The following is a 25,549-nucleotide window of genomic DNA, read 5'->3' as shown; positions in this document are numbered from 1 at the left end:
TCTTTATTCTTTACCAGCAAATTATACAGCTCTTACCTCTCACTGTCACCAGTACCCTCTGACTCATAGACCTTCCTTTTTATCTCCTCCTCAGTCCCTACTTCATCCAACATGCACTGGGCTATGTGCAAGCTTGCCACTAAATCATCACCTGTTGCATTTACAAATTTCGTCTCCTCTATACATTTCCCAACATTCAATTCCAATACCTGTCCCCCACAGTTAATATTTGCCCCATATTTATTTAAAAAAATCTGTACCCAGAACCATATTTATACTTAAATTATGAATCACCAGGAATGGGTGACTAAACAAATCTCCTCCAATGTTTACATCTAACACAGCCTCCTTCCTCACTGGCTTGTAATTACCAATAGCATTTTTTATTCTAACCCCTGTGATCGGGAATTCTACCATTTTGTCGTTCCTGATATACACTACTGGCCATTAAAATTGCTACACCAAGAAGAAATACAGATGATAAACGGGTATTCATTGGACAAATATATTATACTAGAACTGACATGTGATTACATTTTCACGCAATTTGGGTCCATAGATCGTGATAAATCAGTACCCACAACAACCACCTCTAGCCGTAATAACGGCCTTGATACGCCTGGGCATTGAGTCAAACAGAGCTCGGATGGCGTGTACAGGTACAGCTGCCTATGCAACTTCAACACGATACCACAGTTCATCAAGAGTAGTGACTGGCGTATTGTGACAAGCCACTTGTTCGGCCACCAATGACCAGACGTTTTCAATTGGTGAGAGATCTGGAGAATGTGCTGGCCAGGGCAGCAGTCGAACATTTTCCGTATCCAGAAAGGCCCGTACAAGACCTGCAACATGAGGTCGTGCTGAAATGTAGGGTTTCGCAGAGATCAAATGAAGGGTAGAGCCAATGGTCGTAACACATCTGAAATGTAACGTCAACTGTTCAAAGTGCCGTCAATGCGAACAAGAGGTGACCGGGACGGGTAACCAATGGCACACCATACGATCACGCCGGGTGATACGGCAGTATGTCGATGAGGAAATGGTTCAAATGGCTCTGAGCACTATTGGACTCAACATCTGTGGTTATCGGTCCCCTAGAACTTAGAACTACTTAAACCTAACTAACCTAAGGACATCACACACATCCATGCCCGAGGCAGGATTCGAACCTGCGACCATAGCAGTCGCGCGGTTCCGGACTGCGCGCCTAGAACCGCTAGACCACCGCGGCCGGCTGTCGATGAGGAATACACGCTTTCAATATGTGTTCACTGCGATGTCGCCAAACACGTATGCGACCATCATGATGCTGTAAACAGAACCTGGATTCATCCGAAGAAATGACGTTTTGCCATTCGTGCACGCAGGTTCGTCTTTGAGTACACCATCGCAGGCGCTCCTGTCTGTGATGCAGCGTCAAGGATAACCGCAGCCATGGTCTCCGAGCTGATAGTCCATGCTGCTGGAAACGTCGTCGAACTGTTCGTGCAGACGGTTGTTGTCTTGCAAACGTCCCCCTCTGTTGACTCAGGGGTCGAGACGTGGCTGCACGATCCGTTACAGCCATGCGGATAAGATGCCTGTCATCTCGACCGCTAGTGAAACGAGGCCGTTGGGATCCAGCACGGCGTTCCGCATTACCTTCCTGAACCCACCGATTCCATATTCTGCTAACAGTCATTGAATCTCCACCAATGCGAGCAGCAATGTCGCGATACGATAAACCGATAGGCTACAATCCGATCTTTATCAAAGTCGGAAACGTGATGGTACGTATTTCTCCTCCTTACACGAGCCATCACAACAACGTTTCACCAGGCAACGCCGGTCAACTGCTGTTTGTGTATGAGAAATCGGTTGGAAACTTTCCTCATGTCAGCACGTTGTAGGTGTCACCACCGGCGCCAGCCTTGTGTGAATGCTCTGAAAACCTAATCATTTGCATATCACAGCATCTTCTCCCTGTCTGTTAAATTTTGCGCCTGTAGCTCGTCATCTTCGTGGTGTAGCAATTTTAATGGCCAGTAGTGTATTAATCGTGAGAAAGCTGCTGATCCACCAAGCAAATCAGCTCCGCCTGTGCCCTGTTGGGACATCACCACAGCAGCCATTTGGTAACCCGGGTCGCAAACCTGCTCATGAAGAGTTCCAGACGAAGGATCCCTCTTAGAGGTAGTGCGCTTCCTTGCTGGAACCCTGTCCACGCCCTCTGATGGTCTGCTATTGCCTGCAGCCTCGGCTCCCAGTCCGACGTGCACCTGTGTCTGCTGATATGGAGTCCGTAGATTGTGGTCCACTCTCCTCTTCCTCTGCCTCTTCTTCCCCCTCTTCTACAGAGATAGCCTTTCCTCCACTGCTGCTGGTGGAATCCCCTTTGCCTCAGCTTCTGGGCTCTTCCACCCTTCCTCTCCGTTTTTGCGCTAGATGTCACGGCCCACGCCTGGTTATTTGTAGCGCTATGTCGCCTTTAGTATCCCCATTGTCCCTGCTAGCAGACATCACAAAGGAGGAGTGCAATAATTTGCCATGGAGGTTGGCAGATCAGATTTGCTGGCGAAGGTGTTTACCTGCGGATGGCAGCAGGTGGGGTGCACCAATGCATACCCAGTCTTCAAACACTGCAGACCTCGCCTTGCGCTTCGCGCCGCGTGTTGTCTGCTGAGTGCTTAGCTACAAGCCGTCAACGCCAGCCACGTGAATAGTCAATGCCGTGGCTGTCTCTATGTGGTTTCAGACACTCTGCTTCCCATAGATTGAATCACATAGTAAGTTAGCCTCAAATTGGGATATGTTGCCTGGCTATTATCAAGAGACACTCAGCCTGTGAAGCATCTGCGCCGACTACGTTGTATAGCGGCATTGTCAAAGTATTGTGGTGTGTGCATGAAATATTTGTTAAGTATGGTTTGTTAGGCTTTCCACTTCAGTCGCTTGTGGCGGGAGTTCCCTGTGAAGACTCGCTGGTGCCTGCTGGCTACGTCCCATGGGCCAGCACCAGTTTTAGCTTTCTATCCGGGCAATATCACATCCCCATTTACACGTAGAGAGTCTTACTGTGGAATATTTCTGCAGAAACTGCTACCCAAGTTTTGTAAGTGAGCCTGCAACCACGTGGCTTAAAATTCGATCTGTAAGTGATCTGTACTCAGCTTCCTCACCCGAATTCTGTAACGCACTGAAACCCACACTCAGGGTTTCCCCAAGACCGTTTGTATGACTTGAAACGTCTGTCCATGTTACTTAGAGCTTCGTTCTCTACAGTATAATTACAGATCAGATCAAACCTGGACACATATGTTAATACTGAAATTTCTTATCTTACATGTTTGTGGCCAACATTGTTTTTAAATTATTAACCCTAGCAATTTTTTCTTTTTTAGTAAATTTTACTGTCCAAATTATAACATTTCACACAATAATATCACAATAACATGAAATAAAATTCAATCTATACATACTCTGTACTGTGTAATGGAGTCACAGTGGTATGCACGTTCTTTGTCTACGAAGCTATCCTTTCTACCACTCTTTTATACTCTAGAACAATTAACGTCCATATAATTTTTCAAGTCATAACAAGAACAACAGTAATTCTGTGTGTAACTTTAAACAATCAGTCTAGATCTCAAAAATAAACATCATTTGTGATACAGACTGATTGATTTCTGTTAAACGCTCAGACTATTTTTGAATCTAATTTCATATTTCGATCATTGTTGATATCAGTTGAGTTCCAGTTTGATGCACATAGTGAGACGTACATTGAATATTTCATAATTGTGAAACGTACTGTATTTTCTTTTAACCAATTTATTGAGTTAGTTTTGGTGCCAGTATAAAATGTTTATTTTGGTTTTAACCCAGTTTCATGTCAGTGTTGGATGGATTTGCTCTTCAAAATGTCATTATCATATAGGTCCAGGACCAGATCTTCAAGTTTTCTCCACATAATACTTGTGTGCCGAACTATGCACCATATTACAAGTATGGCGTTGAATACTGAGCGGATATGTATTTAGTTTTACCTTTTATTGCTATTATGTCATTGACATATCAAGTTAACATGACGTCATTGGTGAAGTATTTGTTCTAGACGTTATCCCGTTCAAGATCTGGATATTTTTCATGCCTCCAGTTTTATTGCCGTGACAGCATTAGCACGATGTAATTTATTTTGTAGTTTTTCCCCTTGTAAATTTAAATACCCTTGTTCTGCATATCTTTCCTGTTTGGGCAACTATCGAAGCGTAGACATAATCCAGACAGCAAGGCAGCTTTGAAATTCATTGCTTATTTACCTAATAAAACGAGAAGAATTATGTTAGACTTTTCACTCAAGATTTACGGTCATCAAGATATGTTGAACGACATTGATACTGTCTTCCTTTAGTGCGTATTGAATGGTAGGACTATGTATGTTAGTATTCTAATGACGCACTAACTTTATGTACTTTCCTCCAAGCATTAGAGAAATGAGTTAACAACTCTTGTAACACCACAAATCGGACCATAGGTCTAATGCCCTACTGATTTATTTTGCCTTTTCGTTTTATTTAATGTTATATCGTTGAGTTTCGGAAATGTTGTGGGACTGAATCGATACCATGGGGGTGTTTACTCTTTTGTCTGTTAAGAACTTTCATGTCTTTTAGAGAGTAGGAAGTGTAATCCCTGTAATATGTACAATATGGGCAAATGATATGTTTTGTCTTTCTCATATAATCTCTTTGGTTATCTTTAAAATTAAATAATTTTATTTAAATAATTTTGTGTAGAACTACCAATATGTGCAAACAATATGTTTTGTTTAAAGTGATTGTTTGCTGTTATGTAATCTGCTGACCTTCATTTATGGTTCTTAGTTATTTTGTATGTAAAAGGTGTCGTGGTTCCCCTCCAGAACGGAACATAGTAGCGGGCGCAAATTGTGGTTGGCATAGGTAGAAGGGGTGGATTAAGAGTCAGTCAGGGACGAGCTACCAAACTGTCAACTGCTCACGTAAAAGTTGTGTGCTGTGCTGGTGCCGAGAGAGGCTCTTCGTGCTGCTTCCCAATGCCTCGGAAGGATGGATAAAGGATTGGAACTATTCTGGTCTTGGTATCTGTCATCGGCACCAAGAAATGACAGAGTCCAGCATTTCCGCCTGCAAATCCACCCACCGACATGCACCCGCCACCACGTTGCGCAATCACTGAAAAGGAACCAAGGGATTGTAGAAATGTACAGTGAAGGATCAGCTCATGTGGATGATTTGTTTTTGATTATTAGGTAAACCAAAAGACTATTTATGAAAACTTAATCTATCCTCTGTCACATTTCTAGTTACGATCTTTCCCATGCTAAAGTGATTACCGAGTGTCCTTATTGAAAGAATATTAAAGCCCAGTGTTTTACTAATTATTAATGACTCTTGAACATAGTAAAAAGAAAGTTAAAGTTAATGTAGCAAGAGAGTGAGCTAAAGTAAATAATGTTTGCTGAAAGTAATTTTGCAGTTAAAACTGCCTGTTAAAAGTCTGTGGGCTTGCTAAAAAACCAAAGTGAAAAATAGAATTTAAAGTAATAAAGTAGTTCAAACAGGTCTTAAAATGATTTGCAGTTACTTTTAAAAATTAAAAGTTCTTAAAACTGAGGCTTATAAAGTTTTGCTTCGTTATCGATCATAGTGCTGCCCATTGTAAATTGCAAAAGGTGGGTCAGTATTTCATAAATATCTCAACTTTCTGTCCCATTGCAGTAAAGGTTGAGAACTGTAACTGTGGGAAGTTATATACTCATGCTTGCTAAATGCTTGTCCCTCTTGTGTATTGAAAATGCGTGTTAATAGTGTAACAGGATCCACAGTTTGTTCATTGTGTTCATGATAGATGAACAATTAACAGAAAGACCACTTTCAATTAAAACAGTAACTTCTATTATTCAGAGGACATTGAGAAATAGTTTGCAGTGAACTTTATTCGCATCTCTCGTTAGATAGGAGAGTGTTTGAAAAGTGATACTAAATTTATGTCTAATTAATGATTCTAAAGTGCACTTTAATAGTAATGTTCCTGAAACCAGTCAGTTTGACCAAGCCTTGAAAACAAAAAGTGGATGTCATTATCTGTTGTACTTATGCTAATGGCCTTGTTCTTCTATAACTGTTAGCGCTTTCCTTAACGGTAACATCTGCTAGTGACAGAGTTCATTGAATTTTCGTGTGATGAAGTATAGGATGTGTCCGTCCATTAAACTTACTCACATCTATTTTCTTGAACCAGAATGTTAATCATTCTCATGCTTAATTAGACTGGCGACTGTTTTCTTTATTCTTTGAACAGTGTGGATAGGTAAATTATTGTTTGTGACTGTTTAAATATTTACGTAATTCGGACTTTCACTTCCGATAAGCCACCTCCGTTAGGTACATCACGGTCAACATAACAAAATTCCTTTCAGAGGGTGACACTGCTCTGCTTCATTATACTGTAATTGTTTTAATGAAAGTAATTTCATTATACGAACTGCCTGCAGCTTTGTGGTCATTGTATAGCAATAGCAGCGGTGGTAGTGTTATACTCTGCAGCGCACTTGACACTGTTCCCGAAGTGTATAATAGTTTTCATGGTAAGCTCACAGTGATCTTAAAAGGTAGAGGGGCTGATGTCTCCTACTATAGCTGTATTGCTCGTATGTATTTTTATGACATTTTCCCACACATGGCCCCTTTGTGAAGAAATGAGACGCAGGTAATGTTTTGAATATTTCAGAACAGGGCAAAAAGTTCTCTCTACACCAGTCTGTGTTATTAACAGCACAGATAACGCCAAAGGAAAAAATTGTCGTTTCTTTCTGGATTCCACATCGTTTAGTTGTGCAATGTATTACGATTGGCTGAACAAACAACGATAGATTTTTCCCCGCGAGCTATGTGATCAGAAAATTAGAGACTACACTTTCCGGTGACAACAGCAATTCGTGCCTCACGCTTTCGATTTGGAAACAAAAGACGGTCTCTCTCAATGGAGTTGAGACATCGGCGATCTGAACCTTGCATAATAAACAGAACAGATTGACAGTTTCAGAACGACTGTTTCTGATCTTCGACAAGATAACTGACGGAATCTCGGTATAAATTTTTTAACTACTCGAGTGAGAAAGCGACACACAAGCGGTGCGGCTCACAGAATGCTTTTGAAATGGCGACGTGTTTTAAAGATTAGTGGGGTCACGCGAATGGAGGCGGAGTTGTGTCGAAACGTGCGCGGGCTTCCCTTTTTAACAGCACGTAGCAACACCACCCCTCAGCTTGTGCGCCGACGTTTGGAACCGAGAAGAGGTACAGCTGATGCACAATAAGGCTTTTAACGAGCAAGGATTACAAGTAAGATGAGTATGGTCATAGAATAATGTAATTTGCTAACAGTTTAACCATCGAAGTTCATAAAAGATGTAAACTATGCTCTAAACCGGGCTGGTAACGTTCGGTGCACTTGAGCGTGCCGACAACGCCTCAAGGCCGAACACTTTGCCTTCAGCCTACGACAGTCTGTCTCTTGTACTCCAAGCACGACACTGCCCTGCTAGTAATGTCTTGCATAGTGTATGTCTTTTGAATCGAAGGCATTCGTCATTGCCCAGAAGTCCTTAGTAGGTACGCCCATTTACTGTGACTATGCAGACTTCCTACTACAAATCTTCGATCTGCACTGGCGTGCATACTCCAAAATTTATCCGTTTCTTCTCGCTGTCAGATAACGATTGGCCTCTGGTCATATAAAGAGGTCTGCTATTAACAGTTTTAAGGGTCAATTTGATTGTTTTAAGAAACTGCACAGTAGATTTCAATAAAATCTCATAAATAAAATATTTGAAGTACAGGGTCATTATAGTTAAAGTTAAACTTTCAAAATGCTGTACAAATAACAACACTTGTCAGAATGGTGTCAAAGTGCAACGGAATATTTTCGGAGAAGGGGGAAAACGTATGGCAGAACAAAAGTATATAGTTACAAAATGTACCAATAGATGGTGGTGTAAGCATCATAATTTAATAAGCATCAGTCAAAATCAAATCGGATTATTAATTTTAAGTGTGACTGGCGCAAAACATATTCAATATGCTGTCCACCATTTCCTGTAACAAGTTGAAATCGAGAAACAGCATGTTCCACAAACGATCGAACTCTTTCCGGGGTCATGTTCAGAATGTGTTGCGCAATGCGTGCCTTCAATGCAGCTAAGTTTACAATCGGAACACTGAACACAACATCTTCCAGATAGCCCCACAGCCAGAAGTCACACGGATTAAGATCAGTTAATCGGAACGGCCAGGCTGTAGGGAAATGGTGGCTGATAATTATAGCATTTCCGAAATGGCTCTTCGGCAGCTGCTTAACTGGATTTGCTATGTGCAACGGTGCGCCATGTTGCATAAAAATGATCCCATCCACACATCCACACTGTTGGAGGCCTGGGATGGCGTTGTTGCGCAAAAGACGCTCATAGAACTTACCAGTGACGGTACAGGTAACGGGACCGGAAGCACCTTTCTCTTCGAAAACATATGGCCTTATGATGAATGATGCCGTGAACTCGCACCACACAGTGACCTTTTCAGGATGAAGTGGTACTGGTTGATTTGCATGTCGATTTTCTCTTGCCCATATTCGACAATTCTGTGTATTGGCATATCCTGTCAGATGGAAGTGGGCTTCGTCTGTCCACAAAGTCTTCCACGGCCAATGATTATCCACTTCCATGAGAGCAAGAAATTCTGAAGCAAAGGTCTCTCTAGCTGGCAGGTCAACAGGAAGCAACTCATGCACATAGGTAATTTTGAATAGATGACAAAGAAGGATGTTTCTTAGGATTTTATGCACCGTGCTCACATGTAATTCCAACGTTCGGGCAATGCCCCTTGCACTACACGTTTGCACACCACCATTCGTCTCTCCCTGCATTGCTGCGGCCACTGCTTCCACTGACAAGCAGAACGCGATTCTGCATTGAGACAGTCACGACGAACGTCGTAGACCCGAAAGGAGGAAGAGCCGTGTACCCAGCTTGTTTACACCAACTTCAGTGGGTCGTGCGCAGGACAGGTGTTTTCAGTTACATAGCGCCATCTATTGATCAATTTTCACACTTTTTTTTCCTTCTGCCATACATTTCCCCCCCCCCCTCCGATAATATTCCGTTGCAATTGGAGGTAATCCTTACCAGTGGTGTTATTTCTACAGCGTTTAGAAAGTTTAACTTTAATTATAATCACCCTGTACATTCAAGGCAATATTTTATCGAGAGAGACCATTGTTTTTCAATATATGTTGTAGTTAAGACATATTTTGAAAACGGTAAATTACATCTAAATTTTTTTTCTTAAAAATTCGTCAATGGGGGCTTCACATTGTTTAGTTGCAGAGTTAGTACGCTTGACGTTGAAGCTCTTTTATCTGTGGTTGCTTTAAGAATAACATACGTTTTTGAGTGGGGTCCGCCTTTAGCAAAACACTATTTTGTTTTTGTCCCAGACATGTTTCACTTCGGTTGCAGCATTATCAGTGTTTTTTTATTGTTATGGCTGTTAAACATAAGGAATGTTCGTTACTGTTTAAATACATACACATATTAGTTTCTAAATCGTAATTACAGGTTTTTGAGGAGCACATAAAATTGGGTATTCATACCTTCTTACAACATGGTGTGGTTTTCCTGCTATATTACGTTTTTATAGAGTCTTTTTCTTTACAGTTTGTCACCTGCAACTATTGTTGTTGTTGTGGTCTTCAGTAAAGAGACTGGTTTGATGCAGCTCTCCATGCTACTTTATCCCGTGCAAGCTTCTTCGTCTCCCAGTACCTACTGCAACCTGCATCCTTCTGAATCTGTTTAGTGTATTCATCTCTTGGTCTCCCTCTACGATTTTTACCCTCCACGCTGCCCTCCAATAGTAAATTGGTGATCCCTTGATGCCTCAGAATATGCCCGACCAACCGATCCCTTCTTCTGTGGCACAAACTTCTCTTCTCCCCAATTCCATTCAATACCTCCTCATTAGTTATGTGATCTACCCATCTAATCTTCAGCATTCTTCTGTAGCACCACATTTCGAAAGCTTCTATTCTCTTCTTGTCTAAACTATTTATCATCCACGTTTCACTCCCGTAAAGGGCTACACTCCATACAAATACTTTCAGAAAAGACTTCCTGAGACTTAAATCTATACTCGATGTTAACAAATTTCTCTTCTTCAGAAACGCTTTCCTTGCCATTGCCAGTCTACGTTTTATATCCTCTCTACTTCGACCATCATCAATTGTTTCGCTCCCCAAACAGCAAAACTCATTTACTACTTTAAGCGCCTCATTTCCTAATCCAAGTCCCACAGCATCACCCGATTTGATTTTACTACATTCCATTATTCTACCTGCAACTATATACCTATTGTACCTGCAACTATATACAACTTAATGTAGGCAAGACATTTACGCAAAACTTAATGATTTCTTAACTGTTGTGGCTTTGCCTGAGATTAATAATTTATTTGAAAGGTTCTGCCTGTGTGTGTGTGTGTGTGTGTGTGTGTGTGTGTGTGTGTGTGCGTGTGTGTGTGGCCACTTACGGTTTCTTTTTTCATCTTCTTCATTGCCATGTTCAGTGTTTTGACTTGTCTCTGTCACTGTCTATCAGCTGCGATAACAAGATGGCGGACAGTGGAACAGTAGAAGGTGGGTTATCACAGCTGATGGACAGTGATAGTGACAGTGACAAGTCAAGAGACTGTTCAGGTCGCACATTCAGTCAGCTTAGTAATAAATAAATAAATAAAATAAACATTTTAAAATCACCTCAACAGAGTCACAAGAGACTTTGAAAGAGATACATAACTGAACTGAACTTCTAAAATATTCAAGGAAGTAGTTTCGAAAGCATTGTGTGCCAGCTGGAGCACAGCAGTGCAGTATCTTACATGTACCAAAAAGATTTCAAAGTATCAGAATGTAGCTAAAAGAATAAAAATCTCTGTAATAGTAGCAATATACACTAATGAAACGAAAAAACGCTGCAAAGATGATTTCTGCTGTAATTGTGATGGGACGTGCCCCGAGTTCTAATTATCACCTCTTGTTTAAACAAACTCGAACTCAATTTCATCTTAACTTATACTCTCACAGTAATGCCTTCACAACATTTAGATATCAGATTACTACTTTCGTCAGATATAAAACTGCATTTCCTGTACCAGACAGGTGATACAGTTCCGCAAATACACTCCTGGAAATTGAAATAAGAACACCGTGAATTCATTGTCCCAGGAAGGGGAAACTTTATTGACACTTTCCTGCGGTCAGATACATCACATGATCACACTGACAGAACCACAGGCACATAGACACAGGCAACAGAGCATGCACAATGTCGGCATTAGTACAGTGTATATCCACCTTTCGCAGCAATGCAGGCTGCTATTCTCCCATGGAGACGATCGTAGAGATGCTGGATGTAGTCCTGTGGAACGGCTTGCCATGCCATTTCCACCTGGCGCCTCAGTTGGATCAGCGTTCGTGCTGGACGTGCAGACCGCGTGAGACGACGCTTCATCCAGTCCCAAACATGCTCAATGGGGGACAGATCCGGAGATCTTGCTGGCCAGGGTAGTTGACTTACACCTTCTAGAGCACGTTGGGTGGCACGGGATACATGCGGACGTGCATTGACCTGTTGGAACAGCAAGTTCCCTTGCCGGTCTAGGAATGGTAGAACGATGGGTTCGATGACGGTTTGGATGCACCGTGCACTATTCAGTGTCCCCTCGACGATCACCAGTGGTGTACGGCCAGTGTAGGAGATCGCTCCCCACACCATGATGCCGGGTGTTGGCCCTGTGTGCCTCAGTCGTATGCAGTCCTGATTGTGGCGCTCACCTGCACGGCGCCAAACACGCATACGACCATCATTGGCACCAAGGCAGAAGCGACTCTCATCGCTGAAGACGACACGTCTCCATTCGTCCCTCCATTCACGCCTGTCGCGACACCACTGGAGGCGGGCTGCACGATGTTGGGGCGTGAGCGGAAGACGGCCTAACGGTGTGCGGGACCGTAGCCCAGCTTCATGGAGACGGTTGCGAATGGTCCTCGCCGATACCCCAGGAGCAACAGTGTCCCTAATTTGCTGGGAAGTGGCGGTGCGGTCCCCTACGGCACTGCGTAGGATCCTACGGTCTTGGCGTGCATCCGTGCATCGCTGCGGTCCGGTCCCAGGTCGACGGGCACGTGCACCTACCGCCGACCACTGGCGACAGCATCGATGTACTGTGGAGACCTCACGCCCCACGTGTTGAGCAATTCGGCGGTACGTCCACCCGGCCTCCCGCATGCCCACTATACGCCCTCGCTCAAAGTCCGTCAACTGCACATACGGTTCACGTCCACGCTGTCGCGGCATGCTACCAGTGTTAAAGACTGCGATGGAGCTCCGTATGCCACGGCAAACTCGCTGACACTGACGGCGGCGGTGCACAAATGCTGCGCAGCTAGCGGCATTCGACGGCCAACACCGCGGTTCCTGGTGTGTCCGCTGTGCCGTGCGTGTGATCATTGCTTGTACAGCCCTCTCGCAGTGTCCGGAGCAAGTATGGTGGGTCTGACACACCGGTGTCAATGTGTTCTTTTTTCCATTTCCAGGAGTGTAATATTGTTGCCCGCTTAGCAAACCACAAGAATTTAGGGATTACATATAAAATATAAAGTGCTTACAAGTTCTTGGAATTCAAGTAGTAGGATCCCCGTACACGCTCTTAGTAATAAAACGTCGGTCGGTATACATACTAGTAACACAAGCTCACATGTACATCATATATGCCTATTCATGTACAGTGGTGGTGCATGACGAAAACTGGACGTTGGCGACAAATCAACCCTGCAAGGCCTCTTCATTTGCCAGTCAGAAAGAAAATGTTACATTAAATGAGGAGAATTATACACCAATAATAGTTATAGCAAATTTTATTAATATGCTATGCAATTACTGTTGCAATGACAAAAATTACAATAAACAAATTAAAATAGACGAATTTCTCGGCTTTTCGCCTAACTGAATTTTTTAAAGATTACGTCACAGTTAATTCCGTTTCAGTTGATGGTACTTACATCGCAGATAGTCTCTCTTGGCTCATCGTTCTTCTCAAGTATGTCTTAATCGATTTTTACTTCGAGAACCTTCTCTCGGATGAAGCATAACTGACCGGAACTGTGAGCACGATGCTGATTGTTATCTAAATCATCTTCTTCCAAATTATTTTGTGAAATGTGTTGAATAAGTTGTTTTGCGTCTTTGATTGAGCCCAGTCGACTAAATTTTAAAACCTGTATGTGACTATTTTCGCCTTCCCGAAATATTATACCTGAATCATTACAGTCCTTGAGAAGGTCATTCTTGGATCAGGATTCCAAATAATTGGTATGGTAAATGAAACCAAATCGTTCAACAAATTCATTGCGTCGATTACTACAACATCTATCACTGCTTTTAAACAGTTAGCTATGTTCTGCATTTCAACAGACTCTATAGGTTTATCAATTTTGCATAACTGAACGTTAGTTTTTCTCTGTGGTACTCTTTTTTTTAGGAAAAACTGATACAAACAATGGGGCTTCTGGAACGCTTGTTTCAAATCCTATATTACGAAATTCTTGAATCCAGTCACGAAATTAACGTAGGGTATCAAAAGCGACTTTCAGGTTCACTTGAACCGATTGTCGTAGTTTACTTTTATTCTTCACACGAAGTAAAATATTCTACCACACGACCATTGTAAAAATATAGACGAAAGTTAGCATTTCGTTCAAGACTGCTTCACAGTCTCTAAGAGTTTCGGAATCATCAGTTTTATTTTTCATGTCATTCACACTTTAGATAACATCATCAAATTGCAAAAATATCGCTTTTACTGCTCCCATTCTACTTTCCCATCGTGTTTCACACAGACATTTTAATGTCAGTTTGAATTAAGTTTTTGTACGACCCCAATGTTTGCTTCGCTTGGAAAGAGCACAGAAACTTTGTTGATGGAGCCTAAAAACGTTTTAGCTGTTTTAGAAGTGTTAGATGCGTTTATAAAAAGCAGATTCTAACAACGGCATCCGCACGGCGTGATGAATGCTCGTGGATTAACTTTAAATATTCTTGTTCTGATACGTTTATTAATGCCAGCCACATTGGCTCCATTATCACATCACTGTCCTCGACAGTTTTCGATATCTAAGCCACTATTTTTAGTTCCTTTAAAATGTCATTTGTTAAAATCTCTCCCGTTGTATCTGCAACAGCAATAAACCCAACGAAATGTTCCTCTATCTCTCCAACAAAGGAATTGCAAAAGCTTAATATTACTGACATTTGTTCCATACGGTTCACATCTCTGGTACAATCGACGATGAATGTATAATATTTTCCTTGTTTGACTCTTTTTATTATTTCGTTAATAACAGATATGTGTATTAATGCAATTAGTTCATTTTGGATGTCGTGGTTCAGATAATGTTGACAAAGTTGATTTTCATTAATACGTTTGAAGTGCTCTTTTGGTGTTAAATCATTTTTGGATAACAATTTATATAGATGTATAAAATTTCCGCTGTTTCCCCTATTGTTCAATTGAAGAGATTCTCGATGAGCTCTAAATGTCAAATTGTGTGAGGCTAAGTAGTTGATAACATCGATCAATCCTCAAACAAGTTATACCAATACTTTGTGATTCCCTAATCATTCTTTCGTTTTCCTTATCTATTGTTTGGTTTCTTTACAGAATTCCACTTCTTGAATCATGCACTTCATGCGTCCTTGACTTTGTTCATGTATTTACAATATCCTACTCAGATTTTCCAGTCAAAATGCGCTTCGTTTTTCATCTGTGTCTGCAAGTGTATAAAAAAGTCTACATGGAAAGCAATACATTTATCTAGAGATATGGCCCAAGCCAATCAATCCATCTATGATGGTGCTTTTCGCCATGACTCAGTTTTTTAGCAATATGAAATTTAGTAAAATGGCTTTTTTTTGCATCTTCGAGGTAAATATCATCAGATTTCTCTAGGTATTGTTGGGGACTGTTTTTAATTAAGTCATGACGCTGCGAATCTGTTCGTGGAAATACCCACTTCCCCGGGTCTAATTCTATAACTGAATCTCATATATGAACAGTTTGCTCTTGATTTTCTGAGTCACAGATCTTTTCGCTTTTTAACTCTTTATTCTCCTCAGACTCTTGGATCACAACAGTTTTATCCAACTCTGATGCTGTATCGGAAAGGGTCACAGATCCATTCGACCCTGAAGCTGGTTCTGTTAAAGAAACTGGAGAAACTTGCAGAAGACAGTCATCAGAGGTATCTGAAGCATTTACACTTGAAGAAGGTTTCTTAAGAAGTTTCGTCGTGCTTGAACTCATGGCTTGATTGAATGTAACTGTCTCAGCCTTTCTTCTTCTTTGTGATGTCCTGGATTCCCATTTCCTCCCTGTCTCATGAGGGTTCTCAAGACTTGATGGTCTAAGAAATATTTTGTGTTAAGTAGGCTGATAAGTACAGTAGTTAATGTACTCGTTGTTATAGTTAGAGAGAGTAGTATGTGTGACCATCGTACATGGCAGAATACTTTTTTTATTCTGCCTTATATGATGGCAGAATAGAAAATATTATGATATAAAAATTATTTTCGAAATACTTAGGTGAAATTTGAGACGGTGAAATAAATAACGTTTTACAGATAAATAAATATGCTAGGAAATGTATGTGGATACTAAATTACCTAAAAAATATGAAATAAATCACAACACTGTGATAAATGTATTAAAATATAGGTAATAACTTATTTACTATAAACAAATAGCCAACTTTCAGATGAAGAGGAATGGACATCTCTAATAACGGCCATCACAGAAATTGGAAAGAAAACGTAGGCACATAGAAAGTAATTGTGAAGAAACTATGGTTAACAGAACGAATGCTTGAGTTGACCGATGAAAGAAGAAAGTACAAAAATGTTCAGGGAAAATTAGGAATACAGAAATGCAAGTCACTGAGGAATGAAATAAATAGGAGGTGTGGAGAAGCTAAGGCGAAATGAAGTCATGGTTGCACGAAAAATATGAGGAAATCGAAAAAGAAATGATTGTCGGAAGAGCTGTCTCAGCATGCAGAAAAGTCAAAACAATATTCGATGAAATTAAAAGCAAGCGATTTAATATTAAGAATGCAAAAGGAATTCCACACTTAAATACAGTGGATAGATGGAAAGAGTAGTTAAAAGGCCTCTTTGAGGGGGAAGACTTGTCTGACGACATGATAGAAGAAGAAAGAAGAGTCGATTCAAGGAGACAGAGGATCAGTTACTAGAATCAGAATTTAAAAGAGCTTTGAAAGACTTGAGATCGAGTAAGGCAGAAAGGACAGATAACATTCCATAGGAATTCCTAAAATTATTGGTGGAAGTGGTAACAAAACGACAAGTGACGTTGGTGTGTAGCTTGTATGAGACTGGCGATATAATATCTCATTTTCAAAAAAAACATCATTCACACAATTCCGAAGACTGCAAGAATTGACAAGTGCGAGAATTAAGTTGATGAGAAGAATAGTATACAGCAGAATGGAAGAGAAAATTGAGTATGGGTTAGATGACGATCACTTGGGCTTTAGGAAAGGTAAACGCAGCAAAGAAGAACTTATGACGTTGGGGTAGATAATGGAAGCAAGACTACAGAAGAATCAAGAAATGTTCATAGGACTTATCGACCTGGAGAAAGAGAAAAATTGGGATAAAATAGGGAAAGACGGGTAATAAATATGTACAATAGCAAGTGGGAACAATAAGAGAGGAAGACAAAGAACGACGTGCTCGGATTAAAAAGTGTGTGAGATACTGACGTAGTATTTCGTCCCTGCAGTTCAGTCTATACATTGATAGAAATAAAAGAAAGGTTCAAGAGTGGCATTAAAATTTGTGGTGAAATTTGTGGCAGGTCGAACCAAACTAGTCAGACACCTTACGACGGGTATATCCCCCGTGGATCGTGTAATAATTAACCTACACGAACCAGAATGAAATTTTCACTCTGCAGCGGAGTGTGTGCTGATATGAAACTTCCTGGCAGATTAAAACTGTGTGCCCGACCGAGGCTCGAACTCCGGACCTTTGCCTTTCGCGGGCAAGTGCTCTACCATCTGAGCTACCGAAGCACGACTCACGTCCTGTACTCACAGCTTTACTTCTGCCAGTATCTCGTCTCCTACCTTCCAAACTTTACAGAAGCTCTCCTGCGAAACTTGCAGAACTAGCACTCCTGAAAGAAAGGATATTGCGGAGACATGGCTTAGCCACAGCCTGGGGGGATGATTCCAGAATGAAATTTTCACTCTGCAGCGGAGTGTGCGCTGATATGAAACTTCCTGGCAGATTAAAACTGTGTGCCCGACCGAGACTCGAAAGGCAAAAGTCCCGAGTTCGAGTCTCGGTCGGGCACACAGTTTTAATCTGCCAGGAAGTTTCATACCCGAACCAGTCTGCAGTTCGCTTGGGGCGCTGCTGTATATGTGTAAACCTTAGGTGCATCGTGTACTAGCGGCTTAACTTTGGTCATGTTGCCACATACCGTAGAAAAATACTACTACATTCGTACGGAAATAAATACGGATAACTAAAAAACTAAAATTTTAGCAATTTGAACAACTTTCTTGCGAGACCCCACAGGCGAGAGGCCGTCAGTCTTTGCCGACGACTAACGCCGCCACTCCTCATGTGGGTCTGGTGAGACGATAAGCATGTCGACACATGTTGGAGCATATACTGTACTCGAACGTTATGAATCACCTTGAAGAAAATGACTTATTGATACATAACCAACACGGATTCAGAAAATATCGTTCTTGTGCAACACAGCTAGCTCTTTATTCCCATGAAGTAATGAGTGCTGTCGACAAGGGATCTCAGATCGAGTCCATATTCCTAGATTTCCAGAAGGCTTTTGATACCGTACCTCACAAACGAGTATTAATCAAATTGCTTGCATATGGAATATCGACTCAGTTGTGTAACTGGATTCGTGTTTTCCTCCAGAGAGGTCACAGATCGTAGTGATAGACGGTAAATAATCGAGCAGAACAGAAGTGATATCTGGCTTTCCGCAAGGTAGTGTCATAGGCTGTCTGCTGTTCCTTATTTACATAAATGATCTAGGTGATAATCTAAGCAGCCCCCCTAGCATGTTTTCAGATGACGCTGTAATTTACCGTCTAGTAAAATCGTCAGACGATCAATTCCAATTACAAAATGATCTAGAGAGAATTTTTGTAGGGTGCGAAAAGTTGCAATCGGCACTAAACAAAGAAAAGTGTGAGGTCATCCGCATGGGTACTAAAAGAAATCCGATACATTTTGGGTATACGATAAATCGCACAAATCTAAGGCCTGTCAATTGGACTAAATACCTAGGAATTACAATTACGAGCAACTTAAAATGGAAAGACCTCATAGATAATACTGTGGGGAAGGCAAAACAAAGACTGCGCTATGTTGGCAGAACACTTAGACGATAAGACAAACCCACTAAAGAGACAGCCTACATTGCACTTGTCCGTCCTGATCTGGAGTATTACTGCGCGGTGTGAGATCCTTACCAGGTAGTGCAAAGAAGGGCAGCTCGCTTCGTGTTATCGTGCAATAGAGGTGAGAGTGTCACTGATATGATACGCGAGTTGGGGAGGCAGTCACTGAAAAGAAGGCGATTTTCTTTGCGGCGAGATCTATTTACGAAATTTTAATCACCAACTTTCTCTTCCGAATGCGAAAATGTTTTGTTGACACCCACCTACGTAGGGAGAAATGATTATCATAATAAAATAAGAGAAATCAGAGCTCTAACGGAACGGTCTAGGTGTTTCTTTTTGCCACACGCTATTCGAGAGTGGAATGGTAGAAAAAAAATGGCTCTAAGCATTATGGGACTTAACATCTGAGGTCATCAGACCCCTAGAACTTAGAACTAATTAAACCTAACCAACCTAAGGACATCACACACATCCATGACCAAGGCAGGATTCGAACCTGAGACCGTAGCAACCGCGTGGTTCCGGACTGAAGCATCTAGAACGGCTCGAGAACAGCGGCCGGACGGAATGGTAGAGAAGTAGTATGAAAATTGTTCTATGAACCCTCTGCCAGGCACGTAAGTGTGAATTGCATAGTAACCATGTAGCTGTAGATATAGACCATTCGAGACAGAGGGGTTGGCGGACACTGCCGGCAGATTGTAGATATGGCGATGGACCATTTCTCAGACTTCCAAGACATTTCTCAATACTTTGTGGTCGCACGCCAGCCGCCAACATAGGGTGTTTCAGGAGGCTATGTGGAGCCAGCTTATTAGGTCTTACACGCGCCATGAGCACGCCTCCGTCCCACGTCCGGCCAGGGTGACTTCGAGAACATTTTCCTACACGAGCGACATATCATCATTCGGCATCTCCCTCTCTTCCCCAACTCTCTCTCTCTCTCAAACACACACATTAATTACCTTCACTTGGGTTCATGCTACGAGCTTTAAACATAATTTGACCAGGGTGCACCCACCGATCAACGTCATTTCGGGGATGCACTCTGTCCTGACCTCATATTTTGGGATCGTAGCGAACGACGGCATCTAAAAGCTCTTGTGAAGGATTTTTTGGAAGTAAATGGCATCGGCGTTTAGACTTGCCTGCCCGTTTTCCCGACTTAGCCTATAGAGCACTTCCGGGATACGTTGGGGAGACGTAACGCAGCTCGCCCACATGTGATAAGGACCATCCAAAAATCGTCAACCTCCCAACCACAAGAGCTCCTTGCTAACCTTGAGGCCAATATGGGAGCACGTTGCGGAACATGCATAGTCGTTCATGATGGCGGCACACCGTATTACGAAGCACGTCACGCCTTTTGTAATGTGCAGTGGCCCACCATGAATGGCGATGACTGCGGCGTAATTACTGTCTTTGAATGAACATTCATTGTTGTTCATCTCCTTGTGTATTTGGTTTGGTTACCTTTGGCATTATACGTAGCAGTTCTTTCTATGTATGGTCCAACTTTCATCGCGCTGTGTTACTTGCTAGTGAAGCTCAATGCGAAACTTACTTTCGTCCGTAATTTTTGCACACCAGAGAGTTAAAGTTAGAAAGAACTAATTTCGATTTCAGGTAAGTACTGAGACCTTAAAAAACTTTTAGTGAAAGCACACAGAACTATACGTACTGCATTGTTCTAGGTGTAATAAAAATTAGAGTGGAAAGAATAAACCTATCAAATTTGTGTAATTTTTTATTTTAGTACTGGAAGTTTTTAATTCTGTAATATGCAAATTAAATCATTTTCCATAGGAAAAAGTGCAACAGAAATTCGAAAACGATCATCGGTATTTATACTGAAATGTAAAACATAGGATACTGTTTAACTGTGTAGTTTACCGAACACGCTGAGAACATATTTTGTTATGTTTGGTCGGTTTCCAATATTTCTTTCTCACGGCGTTCACCTAGAGAGATTTTTGAGTTAGACTCGTAGGAAATGTAAAGTCAAATGACAGAAATAAAACCACTGCAGTTGAAGTAAAGAGAGCAACCAGAGTTCATGCATATAAAAGAAAATATCTTTTGAACGGCGCGGTTCTGGCGCTGCAGTCTGGAACCGCGAGACCGCTACGGTCGCGGGTTCGAATCCTGCCTCGGGCATGGATGTGTGTGATGTCCTTAGGTTAGTTAGGTTTAACTAGTTCTACGTTCTAGGGGACTAATGACCTCAGCAGTTGAGTCCCATAGTGCTCAGAGCCATTTGAACCATTTTTTTTCTTTTGAGCGAGTCCACTTATGAATGAAATGTGATTTCTTTACACTTTAGACTATAATCAGAATCACACCTCTACACATCGCAGAGAAAAATACATATGGCAGGGATACCGGTGGAGTGTGCATTCAGATGCACATAACACGATTTTTTTGCCAATATATGTTGACTTCAAAACTCACGGGATTGCATTGCGGCGTTGGTCTTCTTCATAAAAACTCTGCAGATTTGGAATGTAATTACACTGCTAGCACATACGGATCCCTCTCAAAATTACCGTGAGTTTTGTACACGTTCCTCTTAAGCTAGTTGACAATTTGCATTCAATGATTGGAATGAATACCAGTTAAATCTTCGAAGAGATAGCTTCAATGGTGTTATGTCTGTTTGCGACACGTGTCGCAGCTCAGCTTTCACTGATAATAAAAGAAGAGAGAGCCATCGATATATTTTAGGTTTTCTACTACTCTTGATCGAAATGCCGAGACTCTGCTATCAAGAAAAATTCCTGAGGCTTCTTGCTAGGCCGCCGAAGCAAGAATTTCGAATTATATCTAATTTTGATCTAGGATATGCAACAATTTAGCGATTTATCACAAACAGAAATATTTTTATGGTTTCGTTCATATTTCTGGTACGAACTTGGACGAAATGGCAAGAAGTGTATTTCTCAAGAAGGCAGGTTTGTTAACATCGAATGTAAATTTGCGTGCTTGGAATATTTCCTGAGGGTATTTATCTGGAGTGCCGTCATGTGTGGAAATAAAAGTGGACGACACAATATGAGATATCAAGGAATCATCAATTCAGTAGTGGGGGAAGTGTGTGGCGTAGAGATTAGAGACGAATACAGGAAGTAATTTCAAATGGATGTAGATTGCATCGGTTGTTTGGAGATGAAGAACGATGTACAAAATACAGTAGCTAGGAGAGATGCATCAAACCAGTCTACGGACGGAATACCACAACAGCAACCTCTGTCAGAAGGAAAATGAAGCACTAATTACACATACTAATACTTTACATCTTCAGTAGTAGTATTGAGTTTTCTATGGTGACTGCTTTAAAATAATCACAATAGTTTGGAAATCGATAGAATCCGGAGATAAGGACCCTGGGCATCATACAGAAATCTTGTCTGGAGATGAAAATTTATCGAATTATACATACATTCAATGAACTGACTACGGAACATTTACCCACTGCGAAACTCATCTAGCACTTGTCTCACAAATATGTGATCACACAGTCTCCCATATTATGCCTACGTTTTTAACCCTTTATTACACATGTTTCATAGAAGCGAGATACCAGGTATCTACACAGTGTGGTCTCTGAGGTATAAGGGAGACACTGCTCGAGTTCTAGGGCACGAGGAGTCTGACGTCTAGTTCACTTGAAACCAGAGGTCTTGTGGATTTGTCATGGCGTGCAATTTGACACAACGTATCATTAAAATTTATTATGTATGTCCCTCACTCTGTTACTTCTTCTTATAGATGCACTCCCAATCTTAGATACTTCCTATTGTAAACGCATCCCACTCCTTAGAAGCTCATAAATTTGTATCTGTTTGTTCTTACACCTCTCACCGTACCTGCAGTATGGGGTGGATCTGAGAGAGCTCACTGCTCTGGGGATTAGAGTAAAGCCGTAAGAAACCGCAAATTTTGATTTAAATGACTTTGAAGCTACTAGACAGGTCGAAAATCTGGTTACCTTCTTTTATATCCTTAACTCTCTCTTTTTTTGTGCTACGGTAGAAGCAGTTTTCATTCTGATTCTCAACTTTTACTATACCATGATTCAACATTAGATCGCCATAGCTTGGAAACCGACGCAGATTTTTGTTGACCCGGGCGACGACCGATCATTTAGAGGCTTTTTTTTACGGTTTTATGAACCATGTTGCTTATATCGTGGTAACAGATGAAGCTTTCCCAACACAACAGGACGACACTTAATTACATACCAGTAGGCGTTGATTTATATCAATGGGGCAAGCAGAAAATTCGTGCTGGACTGGGATTCGAACCCAGGTCTCCTTATCAGGCAGCTGTGCTGACCACTAATCCAAAGTAGTCACCATAGGCGCACGGACCACCCTAACATGCCTCCCGTCAGACCCAAATTCTCAACTTATACCACACACTACTGACGTTGAACCCCTGTTAATTAGCCTCATTACTGGCCGCATGTCACCGATCCCCGTAAGAGTTCGAGCTTGCTGTGCGCCTACACTGAAGTGATCATTGGACATGTCTGAAATAACAGACACCACATATATGTATGGTTAAGATGATGACCACCAGGAATTCCTTCAGTACAGTCGCACACCAAGCAGGAACTCTTATGGCAATGTGAGGTGCCACGAGTAACGAGGCTAATTAGCAGGGTCACTATATCAGTAGTGTGTGGTACAAGTTGAAAATTTTGATCTGTCCGGAGGCGTGCTAGGATAGTCCGTACAGTTGTGGTGATCACTGTGTCCAGATAGCGTAGTTGTCAGTGCATCTGCTTAGTAAGCAGGGGACCCACGTTCGAACCCTGGTCTAGTACAAATTTTCAGCTTGCCCCATTGATATAAATCAATGCCCAGTCACAGATAATCTTTAATTCCTTTGTGTCTTAATTTGTTAACGTTTCAGTCTCAGTTTCTGCTTCTTGCTTAGGACCACCCAAAATTGCTGAATGTGGGGCAAACGTATTGGGCCATATACCTCTACCCCTTAAATGATCGCACTAGTTGCTCTGGAGCGCTGTAGAACTGCTACCAGCTGGCCATGTAAGCTTCTACCTCAGTGAACTGGTGTGTACATGGCATTTGGTTGTACGGAATTGGCAAAGCAATTCCAGTGGATATGGAGATCTGACAAACTGGCAGAAAGGACTCATCGTATTTGGACATGCCGAATTAAGTTTCCCGTATTGTTTGGTGTATCAATGCTTCCAGATCAGCTATGTTTACACGATCACCCCAGATTACAGACTCATGATAAGCCGACCGAAGCAATAATATTTCGGTTGACCGATACCGTAATCCCCTGACGATTTAAGAACAATGGTAGTATGAATATCCTAGCCAAAGTGGACCGCAGATGGGTGTCGAACATTGTCAGTGATAATATTGTTTTAAAACCCAATAGAAATTAAATCTCTAGTCATCTCCGAGTGAACATTTCGAAGAGATGCCAAGTTTGTTTTGTTTACAGATGATACAGACACTGCAATAAGTAGCAAATCAAGTATTGTTGGGGGGGGGGGGGGGGTATAGGTCTCAGAAAGGGATATCAGTAAATGATTCTTGAACAAGCAAACTTCAAAAAGACAGACTATATGAGTTTAGTACTTGTAAGAGGTTTCCCTTGCGTATAAGCCTAAAACATGACGACAAACAGATGGAAGAAGTTGACAGCTTTAAGTTCTTCAGATTACTGCTTGGTAGTAAATTCAGCTGGGATGAGCATACCAAAGAACTGTAGAAGCGCTTAAAATTTCTATTTACAATGCAAATGTTGTCGTAAATAGGTTACTTAGAAATTAAGAATCTAGCATAATATACTTGCTTTCATTCCATGTCATACGGAATTATTTTTGGGGATAAGGCATCAAGCCAGGTTGCAGTTTTCCGAGTCCACCAAAGACGTGTAATAAGAATTGTCTGTGGTATGAACTCAACAACATCATTCAGAGGCTTGTTTAGGGAACTAGTGATACTGATTACTGCTTCTCAATACATTTATTCCTTAATGAAATTTGGCATTAAAATTACAGCTCTTTTTCAAACCAGCAACTCGACTCATGAAATCAGTAATAGAAATAAGAATAACATTCACAAAGATTTCAGGTCGCTTACTTTGATCCAGAAAGGTGCCCAATATTCAAGAACATGCATTCTCAATAACTTGCCAGCACCTAGAAAAAGTTTAACTACCAATAAAGTTCAGAGCAGCACACAGGATTTGCTGGCGGTGAACTCGTACTGCAATGATGAATTTCTTAGTAGAAAAACTAACGTATGAATGTTATTTATAATACGAGGGTTATTCGGTCGCGAAATGGAAACCATAGTGAAAATCCACATAAAGATACCTAGAACAATAGTGTCTCCCGCCAAGTACGAGGGCCTGGTGAGAAATTTCGCCTGAAGCTATGCAGCCAACATTACACAATTGTTGTGCGTTTTCTTCTTCAAGACAATTCTCAGCCGCGTTCTGCAGGGACAATGAAGATGCTCCTGCATCGTTTTCAATTCGTAATGTTTTATTACCCACAATACAGCCCGTAACTGTCTCCCTCTGATTTTCATCTCTGCTCACATGAACCGCTGGCTATGGAGACAACATTTTGGCACAGACAACGAGCTGTAGGCCAGCGTAGAGAATTGGCGGAAAGCACTGGCAGCTGCCTTCGTTAACGAGGGTATTGGAAAGTTGGTACAACGCTACGACAAACGTTTAAGTCGGATCGGCGACTGTGGAAATAAGTAGCTGCAAGTTGTAGCTAACTGTTGCAAATAAAACAGTTTTGATTTTCGCTGTGGTTTCCATTTCGCGGCCTATTGGTCCTTATTTTCCGAATAGCCCTCGTATAAAATATGCGAGTATTATGCGGAATCTGAAATCTGTACCAATTCAGCACAGTGGTGTGATCACTGTTAATAAGTATTGTAAAATTATTTTGCTA

At 41.5% G+C, this 25,549-nt stretch overlaps 1 protein-coding gene across 1 annotated transcript in view; it reads left to right on the top strand.

Annotated features, from left to right (window-relative positions):
• The window catches only part of LOC124712369, a 136,741-nt gene that overhangs the window by 20,093 nt on the left and 91,099 nt on the right, over positions 1-25,549 (top strand). The gene's annotated exons all lie outside the window — the stretch shown is intronic.

This window comes from Schistocerca piceifrons, chromosome 8, assembly GCF_021461385.2.
Source record: "Schistocerca piceifrons isolate TAMUIC-IGC-003096 chromosome 8, iqSchPice1.1, whole genome shotgun sequence".
Lineage (NCBI taxonomy): Eukaryota > Metazoa > Arthropoda > Insecta > Orthoptera > Acrididae > Schistocerca > Schistocerca piceifrons.
Note: the sequence above shows the minus strand (reverse complement) of the source record. Positions and strands in the feature narration are given on the sequence as shown.